At 44.4% G+C, this 15,130-nt stretch overlaps 1 protein-coding gene across 6 annotated transcripts in view; it reads right to left on the reverse strand.

The window, feature by feature from the left end:
• The window catches only part of TMEM229B (transmembrane protein 229B), a 33,167-nt gene extending 19,667 nt beyond the window's left edge, over positions 1-13,500 (reverse strand). The window contains exons 1-2 of one of the 6 annotated variants that reach the window (XM_030240160.2): positions 13,154-13,500; positions 2,548-2,717 (exon numbers count right to left, since the gene is read on the reverse strand). The gene's annotated coding sequence lies outside the window, so the exon portion shown is untranslated. Of the gene's footprint in view, positions 1-2,547; positions 3,387-13,153 lie in introns of those variants that run through there. The other 5 variants (XM_018907530.3, XM_018907531.3, XM_018907529.3 and 2 more) reach the window with 5 other exon arrangements.
• Between the last annotated feature and the right edge of the window lie 1,630 nt (positions 13,501-15,130).

The following is a 15,130-nucleotide window of genomic DNA, read 5'->3' on the forward strand; positions in this document are numbered from 1 at the left end:
CTGTAAATGCAAAGGTTGAACTTGTACTTAAAGAAGATCGTAATTTCTACAGCAGTTTCTAGTTACAGGTAGCTTTTCCCACACTAAAAATCAGAATGCATCTCATCAAAAGCTTAATAGCTAAGAGCAACTCTTAGAGATGCAGAAGGAAAATGGAGGAAAATGCTAAAGAATCTGTAATATGGCATGGACAGTGCAGCCTGAGTATGCAAAATGGCTGGAGGAATGTTCATGCTAACCAATGGGAAGGAAAAAGAAAAAAAATAGTTAAAACCCCTCTCCATCTAATTATGTGCATTCTGCACTTAAGAACAGCCTCTGAACAAACCTTCAGCAACACCTTCTCTCACAGTAGGCAGCTCTTACCTGAGCCCACAGCAGTTCATGGAAGAGTTGGGTGAGAATTGAGCCTCAGCAGCTCTGTAAATCTTTGAATGCCTCTCGAATTCAACTGCCAGCTGACAACTGTTACATAGACAAATGCCTACTAGCAAATGAGTTGAGAAAAACTGTGTGTTACAGATGTGTCCAAACAGCCATTTAAATACACTCATCTCCACTAGAGCACTCTGCATGAACAGAGAAATCCTGCCTGTGCTCAAGGAACTTTTAACAGAGGACACTTAGGCTTCTCAGCAAGACAGAGCTAGGAACAAACTGACATAGTCTCAATTCTCTTACAAAAACCAAAGCAATGCTACACAAAAGATGTGGCTCTCTCATCTCCCTTTTGCAAAATGGGCGAGGGCAGCCAGGGCTTCCATCTTGCTCCTAACACATTGCCCTCACCTCAGAGACAATTCCAAGCTGGCATTACCAGATGTGTTCCAAGCCCATTGGTGTTGCAAGTATTCCTACCAACAGCCCATGGGATGATAAGAGGTTACTTTTGTTTCCTCAAGGATGTCACAACAATGCCCAAGCCAGTTCAATGATGGACAAGCTCAAGAGTGGGGACGACAGTCTGCAGGGTCTTGTCCCCATGGCTTTGAAAGCAGATCTGTCTGCATCTCCAACAGACAGCATCCTAAACAGCCTGACTGGATGGAACCTACAGGAGGCATTGGAGGAATGAATAATTCATAGTCTTGTTCTGCTGCCAATGGATCTGTTTTCTCGTGCCCATACGGCACTCAATTTTTGTTTTAACAGTAATAGGAGACTTCTGCACTGCATCTGATAGTTTTTGAGGACAGCAAGAAGCATCATTTGCTCTACTCACAGCAACAGTACCACACACCAGAGCTTGCCAGACACAGCTTTCTTCATGGCTGCATCACTGACATAACAGCTGGACTCATACAAAGCTCATTCCATCACCAGCTGCCTTCTCAGGAAGCTGCTGACACTTGCTTTGTTATAACATTGCAGCACTAGTCTGGACTTTGCCACTCAAAAGATGATACTTGGTGACCAACTGAAGCCCTGTAATCAGCTACACAATGGGCAGCACAATCACAGCTGGAGCTCTAGGCAGGACCTGACCCTGCTTATCCACCCTGTTAGCACTGCCACAATTAAGTCTACTGCTTTCCTTCAGCAGCTGACCGGGTCTGTTTCCCAGTCTCAGAGAGATCAGGGGTCTATCAGCAAGAATACCCAGAGGAGTGGGACAACAGAATAGTCCAACACAAGATCTCTTGGGCACTACAACTAGGAGAAGGTAATGAAACACCTGAGACAGGACAGACTGAGGGATGACTGTGCTACATGTATCTGAAGTTTATACATGCAGAATGTACATATCCAAAGTGAGTTCCCAGAGAGAAATAAAGTACTGCACACAACCTACCCAGGAAAGCTGATCCACAATAGGCAAAACAATATTGTAGCCTGAACCACGCCACATACTGCAGACACAAAGAGCCTGTCAAAAATGCTGCAGGGTCTGGAAATTGTTCTGGTCCCACAACACCCACCCAACTATCCAGAATCAATATAAACTTTTGCTCTGGGATATAAATCACCCTTCCAAACTGATAGCGTTTTACATGCACTGCGTGGAAGTGTAAGTGATTGCCACAGCATACAGGAGAGTGGCAAGATGAGGCTAAGAAGATTAGTAGAGTAACACACTGGTGAATCAGGTGCAGAGACTGCAGTGCTTCTTAGGGCCAGGAATAGACTCCTCATCATCCGACTCACACCTGTGCTTTCACGGGAGAGAGCAACCCTCTGCTCTTTACCTACTGCTCTGGTTTAGCTCAGAGATACTGCTCCACTGTCCTGATTGTTTTAACTGCCTAAGGCTATCAGAGTGTGAGGTTTTAAAGAGACAATAATACTGAAAAGTTTGGCTGTATAAATTACAAGCAATCAGAATGAGGTGACTCACAGCAGACAGAAATCAAGGGTGATGTGTGAAAATGGCAATCTTACACCTCCAGAAAACAACCTGGGGTTTAAACCAATGGAAATAACTTTGCAATCTACATATTTAAATTTCAAAGGTCCCATCTACAATGCAGTCAGCTCTGTACTCAGACAACTGCTCTGTTTTTCTGGTCTACAAGTGCAGTCCCACCAGTTTTGGCCTCCAGACCTTACCTTTTTTGGGGAGGGATCCTGGAGCTCTCCCACTCTTTGGCCTGCTCCTAATTCACAACATCCGCAGGTAGACTAGGCTGCCTCCAGCAAGTCCAAGGGGTTTCAGATGCCAGTCGTTTTCGGCCCAGGTGTGTGTGACCAACAGTTAAGACAGCAACCAGACAGCCTTCCTAAACCAAAGAAGTACATTTTAATCTTAATACAGCACAGTGCAAGAGAGGTTTTAAACATGGAACAAGCTATGTGTATGGCTAGCTTAGCTCCAGTACATTAGGCCCTGGAAGACCTGACTTCTTCAGAGCCCACACACAGCACCTGTACCTGCCCCTTGCCCAGGGCACCACCCTGACTGCTGCCTCTCCTTGGGTGAGGCTGAGCCTTTCTCTCTCCACTGTCCTTCTGGATCTCAGCCACAGCAAACACCCAGAGCAACGGCACTGGAGTCAGTGACCAAAGGTTCACTGCTACCATCTCAGCCAAGGTCTCAGTTAACCCTTGGAGGGCCTACCGGAAATTGTTTTACCTCTATTTTCCCCATCAATGTCTCAAATTTTTAAGTAAGCTTCACTGCTAACACCTTTCCACCCCCATCCTATCTCTCCTAATATTGCCTCCTTATCTTCCCTGATCTCCTCTCATCCTCACTTCTCCAGTCATCACACTTTTCTTCTCTCTTCCCCATTCCAGAACAGTGTGGACTTCATGTAAGCAGGCCCTTCCCAGTACCACCCACCCAGCACCCCAACGTGTTCCTGGAGGCACTGGCACCGTCCTCTCTGCTCTAGTGATCTGACTGCCTTTCACCTCCACGTTGGGCTCGGGCAGAAGGGCTGCATGATCCAAGGAAGTGGAACCCATGAGCTTGGGCTCTCCTCTTCAAATGCTGACATTTGGGATGCCACATTGCTGATTTTCACAGAAGTCATGCCTCGAGGTGACAGCTTCAACATACAAGTATCCAACACCTTATTTACATCAGCCTCACAGATCTTACAACCCAAGGGCTTGTCTATACATAGCATTTTTCTGGATTAATTGCATATGAAGAAGTTAAAGCAAGAACATTTATGTGTCAGACTTTGTAACAAATGAGTTATTCATGTTATCCTAATGAATCTCAGCATTTTTGAGCACCAAAATCCAAGAGGAATTCGACAGACACATTCTCCTTAATAAACAAAACAAAACAAACCTACACTGTTTTTATTTAGATGACACTGAACTACAAAACCACTCCAATTAAAAATGGAGATTAAATAACTAATCCTTCCCCCAAAAAAAATCTTCCCAATGAGATTAATGGAGCAACGAATAGCATAAATCCACTAATTAAATCAATGTAATATGGGTATTATTGAGACACATCTAGTACCTTCTGCGTATGCACTGAAGCTTGCATCTACTTTGGAGTCTCTCTTATAGTGAGAAATAGTTGCTATTTTACCAGCTACATATTTATATATCAGATTGGGAAAGAACGTGTTTATTGTCTAGCATTGGTATAAATTGTTGGTGCATCAATGTTCCTAAAAATTATTTGTACATAATCCGTTTTCCTTATATGCATTTTGCCACAGTTGGATATTTGCCACAAATTTCTACTGAACTATTTATCAGACATATGCAAACAAAATTTCAAAAGGCATTTCCCTAGAATCACAAAAACACTGAGAATGCTTTTTACATAGTCAGATGTACTTGTCTATAATTTGATATGTAAAAGACTAAGGAACAAAATCATACAAAATAAGCAACTGCAACACACTTCCAACTCCTTAAATGCAAAAACATGAATATTACAAAAGGCTTCAAATCAACCTAACTTTAGAACAACACAGTCCTGCTCAGTCCATCCCTTTCTCTGGCACGAGTGCTCAGGCCATGGGGCTTCACCTGGAGCCAGACCAAGGAACTCATCAGTCCTCTGAATGCTTCCCTATGCTACCCTAAAGCTTGCTAGTGCCCAGCTGTATCATCATCTCTCAGATTTGGCTCACAGTACACAGCCCAGCAGGAAGGAGTTCCCTTTTCACAAAATACTGTGTCACTTTGAACTCAGAGAGCTGGAGAAACCATACCTTTGGTTACAAATGTATCTACACTTGAAAGAAAACTCTCATTGAAGAAAATCCTCATTAGTAAAGACTATGTCATAATACATGTAAGCAGAGCAGTAGAGCTAAAGATAAAGATTTGACCTTAAGGCTCACATGATTAATACAAAGCTTAAACTGTTCAGAAAAGGTGATTTGTTTTTTGTTTGGTATATAAATGGACTTTCTGTGTCAAAATACTAATGATTCAAAATGTGTAGCGTTTGTAGTAAGGGAAAATCAAACAAAAAACCAGTCAGAGTAGCATGAACATCCACTTGCATATACAAAAATAGTTAAAAAGTAAAATCGCAGACTTCCCAAAACAGCACTTCCTGCTCTGGCTGTTCCTCTGACACAAACATTCTTGGTGTCAGCAGGTTGGGGACTACACATAAGCATAATCTAGCAGTACTGCTCATCAAGTGAGAATACAAAGAAAAGCAAACAAAAAACAAACTGGAAAGTGGTTAGTTGAGCATTCCTTCAACTGTCTCTTTTAGTATTTACATCCCTTCACTATTTCTACAGTCCTCTACAAGGAGAGCTAAGGCCAATGCAACTAACCGGTTGTAAGTTGAGCAACAGAAAAATCAAGTCACAACATTGCTCCGTGACTTATCTGGGATTCTCCTGCAAAGAAAGTACCAAATTTGGAAACAGAAAGCGAGTCTGTATCTTCTCAGAAACTCCCCCTGTTTTGGCAGGACTTACACAGAGGATGATGCAGATTTCCCTTTTAACTGAAGTCCCACCACGTCTCTTGATGAGGACTTCTGAACCTCTTCCTACACTGGACTGAAATACTGCAGAGAGACACGTAGGACACAGCTCCTCGTCTCCTGAAATGCAAATGACTTTTGTTCCTTTCGGAACACCAAAAAAATAATCGGAAAACCAACTCCGTAATGCAACAACTTGCACTTACCTAAGGAAAACAAGTGATTTCAAGGTTAATGGGCATCCTTTCCCAGATATATCTAGGTGGGTGCGCTATCTCTACTGAAAACTTCTGTCAAAGCCCTGAGAAGCACACCAGACCTCTGGAGTTTCACATTTCTTCTAAAAGCAATGCCACCATCCAACAGCTGAAGAGGCTGGCCAGATGCCTGCATCCCCACACAACTACAGTCTCTGCAAATGCTTCTGTGGCTATTTATTGCCAAAATCAAAAATGCATTTAAATAACTTCCTAAAGTTTTTATTTTTTGCTGTTGTTATCTTGCAACATCTTTGAAAAATAAATTAAACTCAGGTTTCAAACAAACACACAACTGAATTCCCTCATGCTGTCTTTCATTCTAGACTATCACTTTTTCCTCTGTGTACACTCATCCCTTCTTATGTTCCTTCTATTCTGCTTTTGCTAAGGCAATGAAAATGAACCAGCTGGATTTACATTCATATTTTCATGACTTACCATGGCTCTCAATATTTTTGGGCCAAGGGGCCACCACGAGTGTTTTGATGCTTCTCACAGCTTGCCATCCATTCCTGTAATCTACCTTTTAACATAAATCTCTCACCCATTTTCTTCATTTTCACGGTCCCAAGGATGAGCTCTGACCTACTTGTTGTAAGCTGTTGAACCATCAAACACTCACAGGGAATGGTTATTTACTCATATATGCTCACATACCATTCGTTATCACTGAGAGCTCATCTAACTTTGTTGTTGATTTTAGGTTTGGTGAATGCTTTTCTCTAAAACTGGGGTCAAATCTGACCTCACAATATGGCAGATTAAGCAGTAGAGGGGTTAAAAAGGAGCAACTCTTACAAAACTCCACCTACACTTTCTTTATGAAGAAGTACAGCACCCATGTTATATCATGAAAGCATACTCCTGGCGTTTTGGTAATTGAAGGCAGGGTACTGTTGCCTGGCAACTTATCTGATTACCATTTTTTCAAGTATCACATGCACATTTAGATATGTTGCATAATAATGTCTCACTTTTAAGCAGCCTAATCCAATGGGAAAAAAAAAGAGGGGGATGGGGGCAGGAAAGCTACAAAAATTCATGTATTTCTTTTCTGGAAAAAAAGTACAAGATAGTAGCTCAAAACCAGGTTGCAACATTAGTATTCCTGAATTTTATTCCTGCTTTTCCTGGCTTGCTGAATGTGCTTATACAAGCATTTTACTTTATCTACTTGTCTGCAAAATGACACTAATAATACCAGCCTCACAGAGACACACTGAAAATTCATTAAGAACTGAGAGATTCTCAAATGAAAGATGCAGTGGAAGTGCTGGTGTTTGCACTTACAGCTTTTTAGTACTCCAAGTGTTGCTAAGCCATGGTCCTTAAGCATAGCAAATGTTCATCATTGTCATGACACTGTCCAGTCCTTGTTTCTTAAACCAAGGAAACTATATTTCTTCATTAGAAAGGAACACTTTTCCATTTTCTATGTCTGATTTGTAGCTGGGGAAAATAAAAATAGAACAACAAACCTACTCCCACTGCCCTACACACAAGGCAGCATACCCCACCTTGGAGTAACTGTCTAAGAGAAGGACATGGATTCTAGAAGTCGACCTTTTGCACATCCACAATTTATAAGTTAACATAATATAACATAATTAATTGCCTTCTTTCTATATGCACCTTAGTATTCCACTGCACAGGAAATGGCTTAGCTGCCCAGGGCACTCCTAATACCATGCTAACCTCTGTCAGCTCAAGTGGCTGAGGTTGATGGTTTGGGAAGTATCTCATCTCCATGGTAAAGTATTAAGCAGCAAAGGAAAACCGAAAGCAACACCAGCCAAGCTCAGTACTGCTAAGGAATCATTACATTACCTTCACAGCAGCTTTTCTCTCTTTTGTCTACTTGAATAGTAAGACATTCAAGCATTTTTATAAACCATGCCCTACATCCTGAAGCTCCTGTACAAGTCCACTTCCAATTAAAAGCTTAATTGTAAAGTATGCCTTGCAAAGAACTGCTGGATCAAAATAAACCACATCACATGGTATCTACCATACCACTAGGGGAAACTACACACATCTTAAAAACAACAGAAATCACAAAAATAAGTAACTCTTCTTCTAGAACTTACTAGAAGCATCCTTACAATAAGTCTCTGCTGACACAAAATACAAAGAAAACATGTGGCTCAAAAGTGTCCCATGGGTTAAGCAAGTCTGGCTTTGCTAGGTCAGTTAGCAGGAGAGGAAAGAGCCAAATCCACACTTATCATCAGGAACACTCTGCCCCAAGCAGAGAGGAATGACTACCTAGAGCTCTGCACAGACACAGCCCCAGCCAAGATTTCTCAGTCCCAATTAGGCTGGTGGAGCCAAATGATTTGGATCATGATCTGTGCATGCATTCTGGATGAAAGAAATAAAAACAAAACAGACCCAGAAGGCACTTGGCAGTACATACAGCACTATGCTAGAGCTACCCATACTAAAGACAGAGCTCCCCCCTTCAGAAATACTTCATCATGCTCCCAGCAGAATCATGAAAACAGGACAGAGAGGTGCTCCACAGAAGTTCTTCATGTAGGCTACATCCAATAAATGGCACACCTGAGAGCAAAGATCCAGCAAGGAAGAAGTCAAAAAGAAGCTTCACCACACTATGCAATCAACACTCACCTAGTGACTACTAATGCTTGTATCTTATGCAATGAAAGCAAGACAGCATTTGTGGTCGGGAAGATTCCCTCAGTCATTTAATCCAGCTTTGACAGAAGCATGTGAGGGCGGGGGAGTTTCAAAATAAGGTTGTGGTGAGCTCTAGTGCACTGACACCAACAAAAATCCAGAACAAAAGAATGGGTAACATAAAACACTTCCCTCTTCTATGCAATGATTACACACTTCTGACCTAGTAACTGATAGGTATGCTCATTCAGATATGCCTACAAACAAATCTATAAAGCAGTCTAGCTTTTATTTCGCCTCTGAGGACATGTTAATGAGCAGCAATGCACCTGCAAAGCCTTTTACACTCATTTTAGCTGGACTGTAAGGTGCATAAGCTCTGGCTCACAGCAGACATTATTGGGTGTATCATTTACAGTCAGGAATGTGGTGCTCTGACAAACCAGAAAGAGAGCGTTGTTCTGAATTGGCACAGATGTTGGTATCTGCTCCTGCAGAGCCAAAGCCTTTGCCCAGTCTGGCTTTCTTTCAAGATTTCTTGTGGTGTCGCCTGCACAGCCACCTTACCGAGGAACTCGGGAACCATCTGGATCCTCCTGCCTCATGTATCATAACAAAAATGTGAATACCAGACCAATTCATTTCTGACATACACGGCTAACCAGCCCTCTGCTCCCTCACCCAGTCTGTACTGAGCCTGCAGAGCTAAAGCAAGCAGCACGGTCAGGTGAGAAAGCCACCAGAGAAACTGAAACACATACAGGAAGAAGATATGAGAAGGGATCATTTACAAACCTTACCAAGCAAGCCACAAGCAGGTAATACCTTTTAGGCTGGAAAACATTACCTAACTAGATGATGAAACTTCTTTCAAAAGAAGTAAGGAAATATACCATACTTTACATCAAGCAAATTTTGTTTTGAAACAGAACTTCCACTTGTATCATTCAATTTCATTTCTTTCACTCCAAAAACAACCCAGGAACACCACTGGATACCGCCTCATCTGCAGCTACACAGGACCATTCAGGACAGAAGTGACCACATATAAGTTTGCTCAGGTGCCACTTCCCCATCTGCAGGGCATGGCTCTGGCACCTGAAAGCTTAACAAGGTAGTGCAACTGCTATGGAGGTAGGAAGTGCTTCCCACAAAAGGATGGTGAGGAGTGGGAATAAAGGCTTTTCCTACCTCCTGCTGGCAAACAATTTCTTTAAGTAATTGACCCATTTTCTAGAGAATAATTAGCCCTAAGGAATGAAGCACTGCTGCCCTTTAATTAGCCATGTTGTTACCTCTCCTCTTACCATATAATAGCAGGCTGTCTGAGACTGAAAAAAGAAACAACACAACAACTTAATTTCATTTTCTTAAACATGGTATTTGTTGAAGGCAATCCAGAAAAAAAGAATCCTAAGGTACAATTTGCAACAATAAAATTTTCCATTGCTTCTATGATTTCACCATCAAAACAAGGTCTCCTCCACACCACCACTCTTTAAGCCTCCCCAATATATTTTCTCCTTTTTAAAAGGAGATGCTTTTTCATGATGCTTTCCAATCATCTTCCATGAGGAAAAACTTCTTTCTGTTGTCAGACAGCTTAACAGAAAGGACTCTTTTGCCTAAAACCAAGTCAAATCTCCTGCAGATAATTTCATTAAAATTTCATTAAGTTTCTTGCAACACAGCTCAACAACTTGAATAAGGACAGAAGTTCTTTAGTCTAAGGAAACTAGAGGTGCACACCATGAACAAGGAGCACAAGAAAGCACACCACAGCCAGTGAGGCAACTCCAAAACTTGCAAAGGACTCTTCCAACAAATCTCACAGATGTGACACTTAGTGACCGATCCCATGCTGTAGAAAAAGGAGCTGCCTGGCCCCAGACTCTGTAATAAGTACGATTCTAAGGATACAAACAAGACTTGCCACCAAAGCATGTGATGATAGCAAAACACTGGTTTTTGCTCCCCCCTCCTCTCTCCCCACCCTCCACAGAAAGAGTGCACAGTCTACTCTCCTCCCCCTCATTCCCCCTCCACACCTTCTTCCTGGCATGATCAGTCCCCAACTGCAGTTAATTTCTAACACTTTGGAGAGTAAAACTTAAATTCAAGTAAAACTTGGAGGTAAAACTTAAATTCATCTGACTAATTATGCCATGAGAAGAAATACCCCTCCTGGACACAATGCAGTGCCTGCCAGCAGCCCTGAAACACCTGATCCGAGGACAGTTACCGTCTTAACCAAGCTGACAGGTATTAAAAGCATATTTATGCCAGAAAACAACTCCTCTCCCCATTTCTTGATGTGTCAGAATAAGTAGATCCACAAATTACAAGGCTAAAGGGATCTCTACATCTTGACTCCCTAGAACATCTCCAAGATGCTGAATAAAGTATAGATTGTAAAAAGATATGTTAAAAGACTGCACATGCTGTCGAGTTCATCACCTTATCCAAAATTCTCCTCCTGCCTTACACTCTAATCTAGAAACTTGCATCTCCCTTCAAGGTTAAATCTGCCTTTCACTGTTTGGCACCACATAACATTATGACATTATGACAAAACTGCAGTCCCCACTTCCATGTACCATTTCCATATGGATGCAGGTTACTCTCAACCTACATGCCTGTGCTATCCATACCTCTTGCTTTAGACCCCTTTACCACTTCTGTAAACTACCACGGGATCTTGCCATAAGAATTCCAAGGTTTGAACTCTCCAAGGAAGCAGCCTGTTTTCTGCTTCCACCACCAGCCTTCAGTCGAGTGGGCACAGCAATACTGACCAAGGCGACAGACATAGGGCCAGAGCCTCAGCAAGAAGTTATGGGGTAACAAGCAGTACTGCCTCAACTTCTGCTTGCCCCTCCATTTCCCTTCCACCAGACTATACTACATGCTTTTTCAACATCCCTGTGATCAGAGGATCTCAAAATGTTTCACTTTGAATCAGCTGCTTCTAGCACTTTTGCTGAGCTTTGTTTAGAAAGCTGCTACAGCTACTAGCTAAAGCAAACGATTTGGAGTTAAGTCTCTTTTCAATTTGATAACGACTGGTGAAATGCCATTTTCCTACCTCAGTTTCCTCTTCTACAAACGGAGATCCCCATGTTCTTCAGTGGCAGCCTCAACAGAGAAGTATGAAATTCTCAGATATACACACGAAGAGCATATATTCCTCAGGGAGAAAATACCTACTTTCAGATTTAGTGAAAAATCTTAACTTATGCACAGTAGCAAGCTGCAGTTACCTCACACGGGAAAACTGACATCTCTCCATGGAAGAAGTCATACCTTCTCACTGGAACAAGGTGCTGGAATTCAAGAAGGACCTTCAGGATGTGTCATGGACACAAGAGTATCTTACAGATTTCCTAAACAATTTTCCTCAGTGCTGGCTGAAAGTGCCTACAGGCATTTTAGACTCCATGTTAATAAGTCTTTCTTTTCTGTTTCCTAATAACTTATAGTAATTTTTGTTTTAATTACTTCCTATTTACCACCAAACAGTAGCTAGCCCCATCTCTAACTGATGTTGTACATATATTAATGCATTTGTGCCCCTGGAAAACACAGAATGGAGCTCTTTGGGCAATCTGTTCTTCTTGAAAATCCCCAATGCACACAGTTCTGACAGCCACAGAGATGTTACCACCTTGCCTGTGAAAAAAAACAGCTCCTGCAGGGAGTGCTTTTTTTCCTCAGCAATAAGAGAAAACAGGAAAAACATGTCAAATAAACAATGCCAGAGAACAATACAAAGTATTTCACATAACAGAGTTTTTCTGCATCTGCTGTGTAATTATGAGGCTTAACAAGTTTGTGCATCCCCAGTAGTTTTGGACCAGCAATGTGAAATGATCTCTAGGAAGTCCCAGTGTAACGGTCCAGCTTAAGATGAACAGGACAGGGCAGCCTCCCCACCATCCCTGCTCCTAAGCATCCTAGAAACAATTTGCAAAACCCTGGAGTAAATGAGTGAATGGGGAACAGAAGGAATCAGATCTTCCATTTTGCAAAAATTGAGCTATTCTGAATATTTTGCCATACCAAAAATGGAACAAGAGCAAACATCTTGAGACTAATTTGTTGTTGTTGTTTTTTTTAATAGAAAAGAGAAGACTCATTTTCAGCTGACTGTAGTATCTGTATCCCTGACCTCTGGCTTTACACACAGGAGTAATTCACAAGGTTGCAGAAAAGTCACTGAACGGACCAGAGCCAGTTCCCACCTCCCAGTTCAGCTCTGCAAACGCTGGGATCGTTCAGAGCTATTTCCCCTTGCCTGGAATAAAGTTTTACAGAAATCAATACAACAAGACGTTTCGAGACATTTCTTTCCTTTGCATGAGGAAAGAAAAAAAAAAAAAAAAAAAGGCACTATCCAGTGAACAGCAGCCCGGATTTCAACAACCCTTCCACCCTGCTTTCCCTGAGCCCCGAAAACTTCGCAGCCAGGGTCGGGAGCTCCCGAGCAAAACCCCCTCGACACGCACCGCGCTGCCGCCCCGAGGAGCGGCGGGGCCCGGCCTGCGGGGCTGCGCCGCTCCCCGGGAGGGGGCGACACACCGGTGCCCGGTGTCCCCGCCGGGCCCGCCGCTGGCGGGGAAGCTCCTCTCGGCCGCCCGCCTTTGTCTCGTTCCGGCCGGCACCCGCCCGGCAGGGGCTGCACGGCTCTCTCGCCGCCAGAAAGCGAAACCAACGGCGCCGGGCGCCATCCCCGCCCTCCGCCCCGGGCAGCGCATCCCCCGCGCCGCTCGGCTGCAGGGAGGCCGCCGCGGGCCGCGCGCACCCCCGGCGGGGCGGCCGTGAGGGCAGCGGCCGCGGGCAGCCCCCGGTGCCGCCGCTCGGCCCCCCCGCCGGCCGCGGCTCGTGTCCTCACCGGTGTCCATGGGTGCCCCGCGGCCGGCGGGAGGTGAAGTGTGCCAGTGACACTCGCCCGTAGTATGGATGCGGTTTCAATCTGCACATGCTCGCTCCCGACAGCCAGCCTGCCCCGCCACCTTCCCTTAACTCTTTCCGCACTGCCTCGCACTGCCTCCCCCGCCCCGCGGCGCCGGCCCCGCGTCGTCCTGCCGGCCTTCAGCCGCTTCCCTCGGCCCGCAGGCGTGGGGGGCCGGCCCGGCGAGCCCTCGCGGGGCACAGAGCCTGAAGGGGTAGCCCCAAGGGAGGGACCTGCGTCCCCTGGAGACCCAGACCCTGCCGGTGCGGGCCGGTGTGTGCTCAGGTGAGCGTCGGGAACACCCTGCCCTACCCAAACGCCTGGAGTGTTGGCTTCGGCTGGGAACGCGAAGTGGCACAGTGCGCCTTGGCTGGTGAGCCTGCAGTACGAGTCTTTCATATTTACTCCTCCAAAGAAATCCGTAACAAAAACAAATAAACACACACACCACATCAGCTGAGGGATGTAACCCTCATGCGCCTGTTGTTGGATCTGGACCCTGACAGGACATCCCTGCAGTGCAGGAAATCAAACACACCTATCAAAGGAAGTATTTGTCTGCAGCTTCAGTATTAAAATAGGGAAATACAATCTCTGAAAAATGTATTTTTCCGCCCAGAGAGATCTCTCCAGATTCAGAAAACTGCTCGAGGAAGAATAGTAAGAAAATAAATTTCAAGCATAGGTAGTAATAATAAATTTAAATCCTTTCTCTGGCTGCCTTAAGTTTTCGGCAGCACAAGAACACAGGAAAAAAAAAGCCTTTATTTGGCATGAGAAATCAGGAGAGTGCAGTCCTGAACCAGGGTTCAAGCAAACGAATGCCCCCTCCGTACCTCTGGCCTCCCTCTGAAAAAAACGGAGATGGAGGTAACTGGCAGCTCTCTGCAGTTAGGGGTAGCTGGTTGGTGTGCCTCTGAAGTGCCTTATAGTCTTCAGACAAAAGTGAGCAAGGTTTTTAGTTCTGTCCGTTTTCAGTGAGAGACATTAATGTATTCTGGAATAAAACGGTAACCTGAAGTGACACAAATGCAGAAAGGGCAATTGATCTTGAACCCAGAGGTCTGTCTTTAACCAGCACTCTGCTTTTCCTAATGGGTTACTGACTTAGGGCTCTTGTCTGATCTTCCCAGGCCTCTGATGCAGTCCACATTTTCTTTCTTACAGGCACAAGGATTCCTGGACTCTCCTACCTTCTGTAGTACCAGAAATGATGAGCTAATGCTTTTAGCAGAATAAGGATGTTTTTATGACCGCTGTTTAATGACTCAGCATTTCTGGTTTCAATAATAAATAGTCCTAATAATGAGGCAACATCGGATCTGTGCAGGCCCCAAAGCACTTATAATGAAGGACTCTCAAGATGTCTGGCAGCAGTGACTGTGTTAAAGGCAGGTGCTCTCTGGAGAGGCTGCTCCTTCAGCCCCGGAGCTGCAGGGCCAGCAAACGCTGCACGCACCGAAGGCGCCGCGGCCGAGCATTGATGGCTCTGCGTAACGCGGGAGTGCCCGGGCTGCTGCCCGGCGTTCCCTCTGCGCTCGCCCGGGGAGCTCTGTGTACAAACCTCTGTAGCTGCTCCGAGGATGCCACAATGCAGCAAACCAGCCTGTCACCGAGTCACCTGATTGCACAATCTCTGTGAGAGCTGGAGATGCAGGAAGATGGAGTGTTTTAAAGGGGAAATGGAGAATAACGCACGGCTAGCTCTGCCTCAGCAACTGAGCGGTGCAAGCTAGGGCAGCGCTGCTTGTGCTGACCTCAAGCTGGATAAAAAAACCCCACAATTGCTTTGTATAAATTTCAACAGAGCTGAGAAGGAAAATGGTAAAATAGCTAAGACATCTTTGATGTTCTAAACAGCACCTTAAAATACCATATACAATCAGGCAGTTGGAGAAGACAGCAGCCTGAAGGAGT

This window comes from Serinus canaria, chromosome 5 (genome assembly GCF_022539315.1).
Source record: "Serinus canaria isolate serCan28SL12 chromosome 5, serCan2020, whole genome shotgun sequence".
In the NCBI taxonomy this organism is placed as follows: Eukaryota; Metazoa; Chordata; class Aves; order Passeriformes; family Fringillidae; genus Serinus; species Serinus canaria.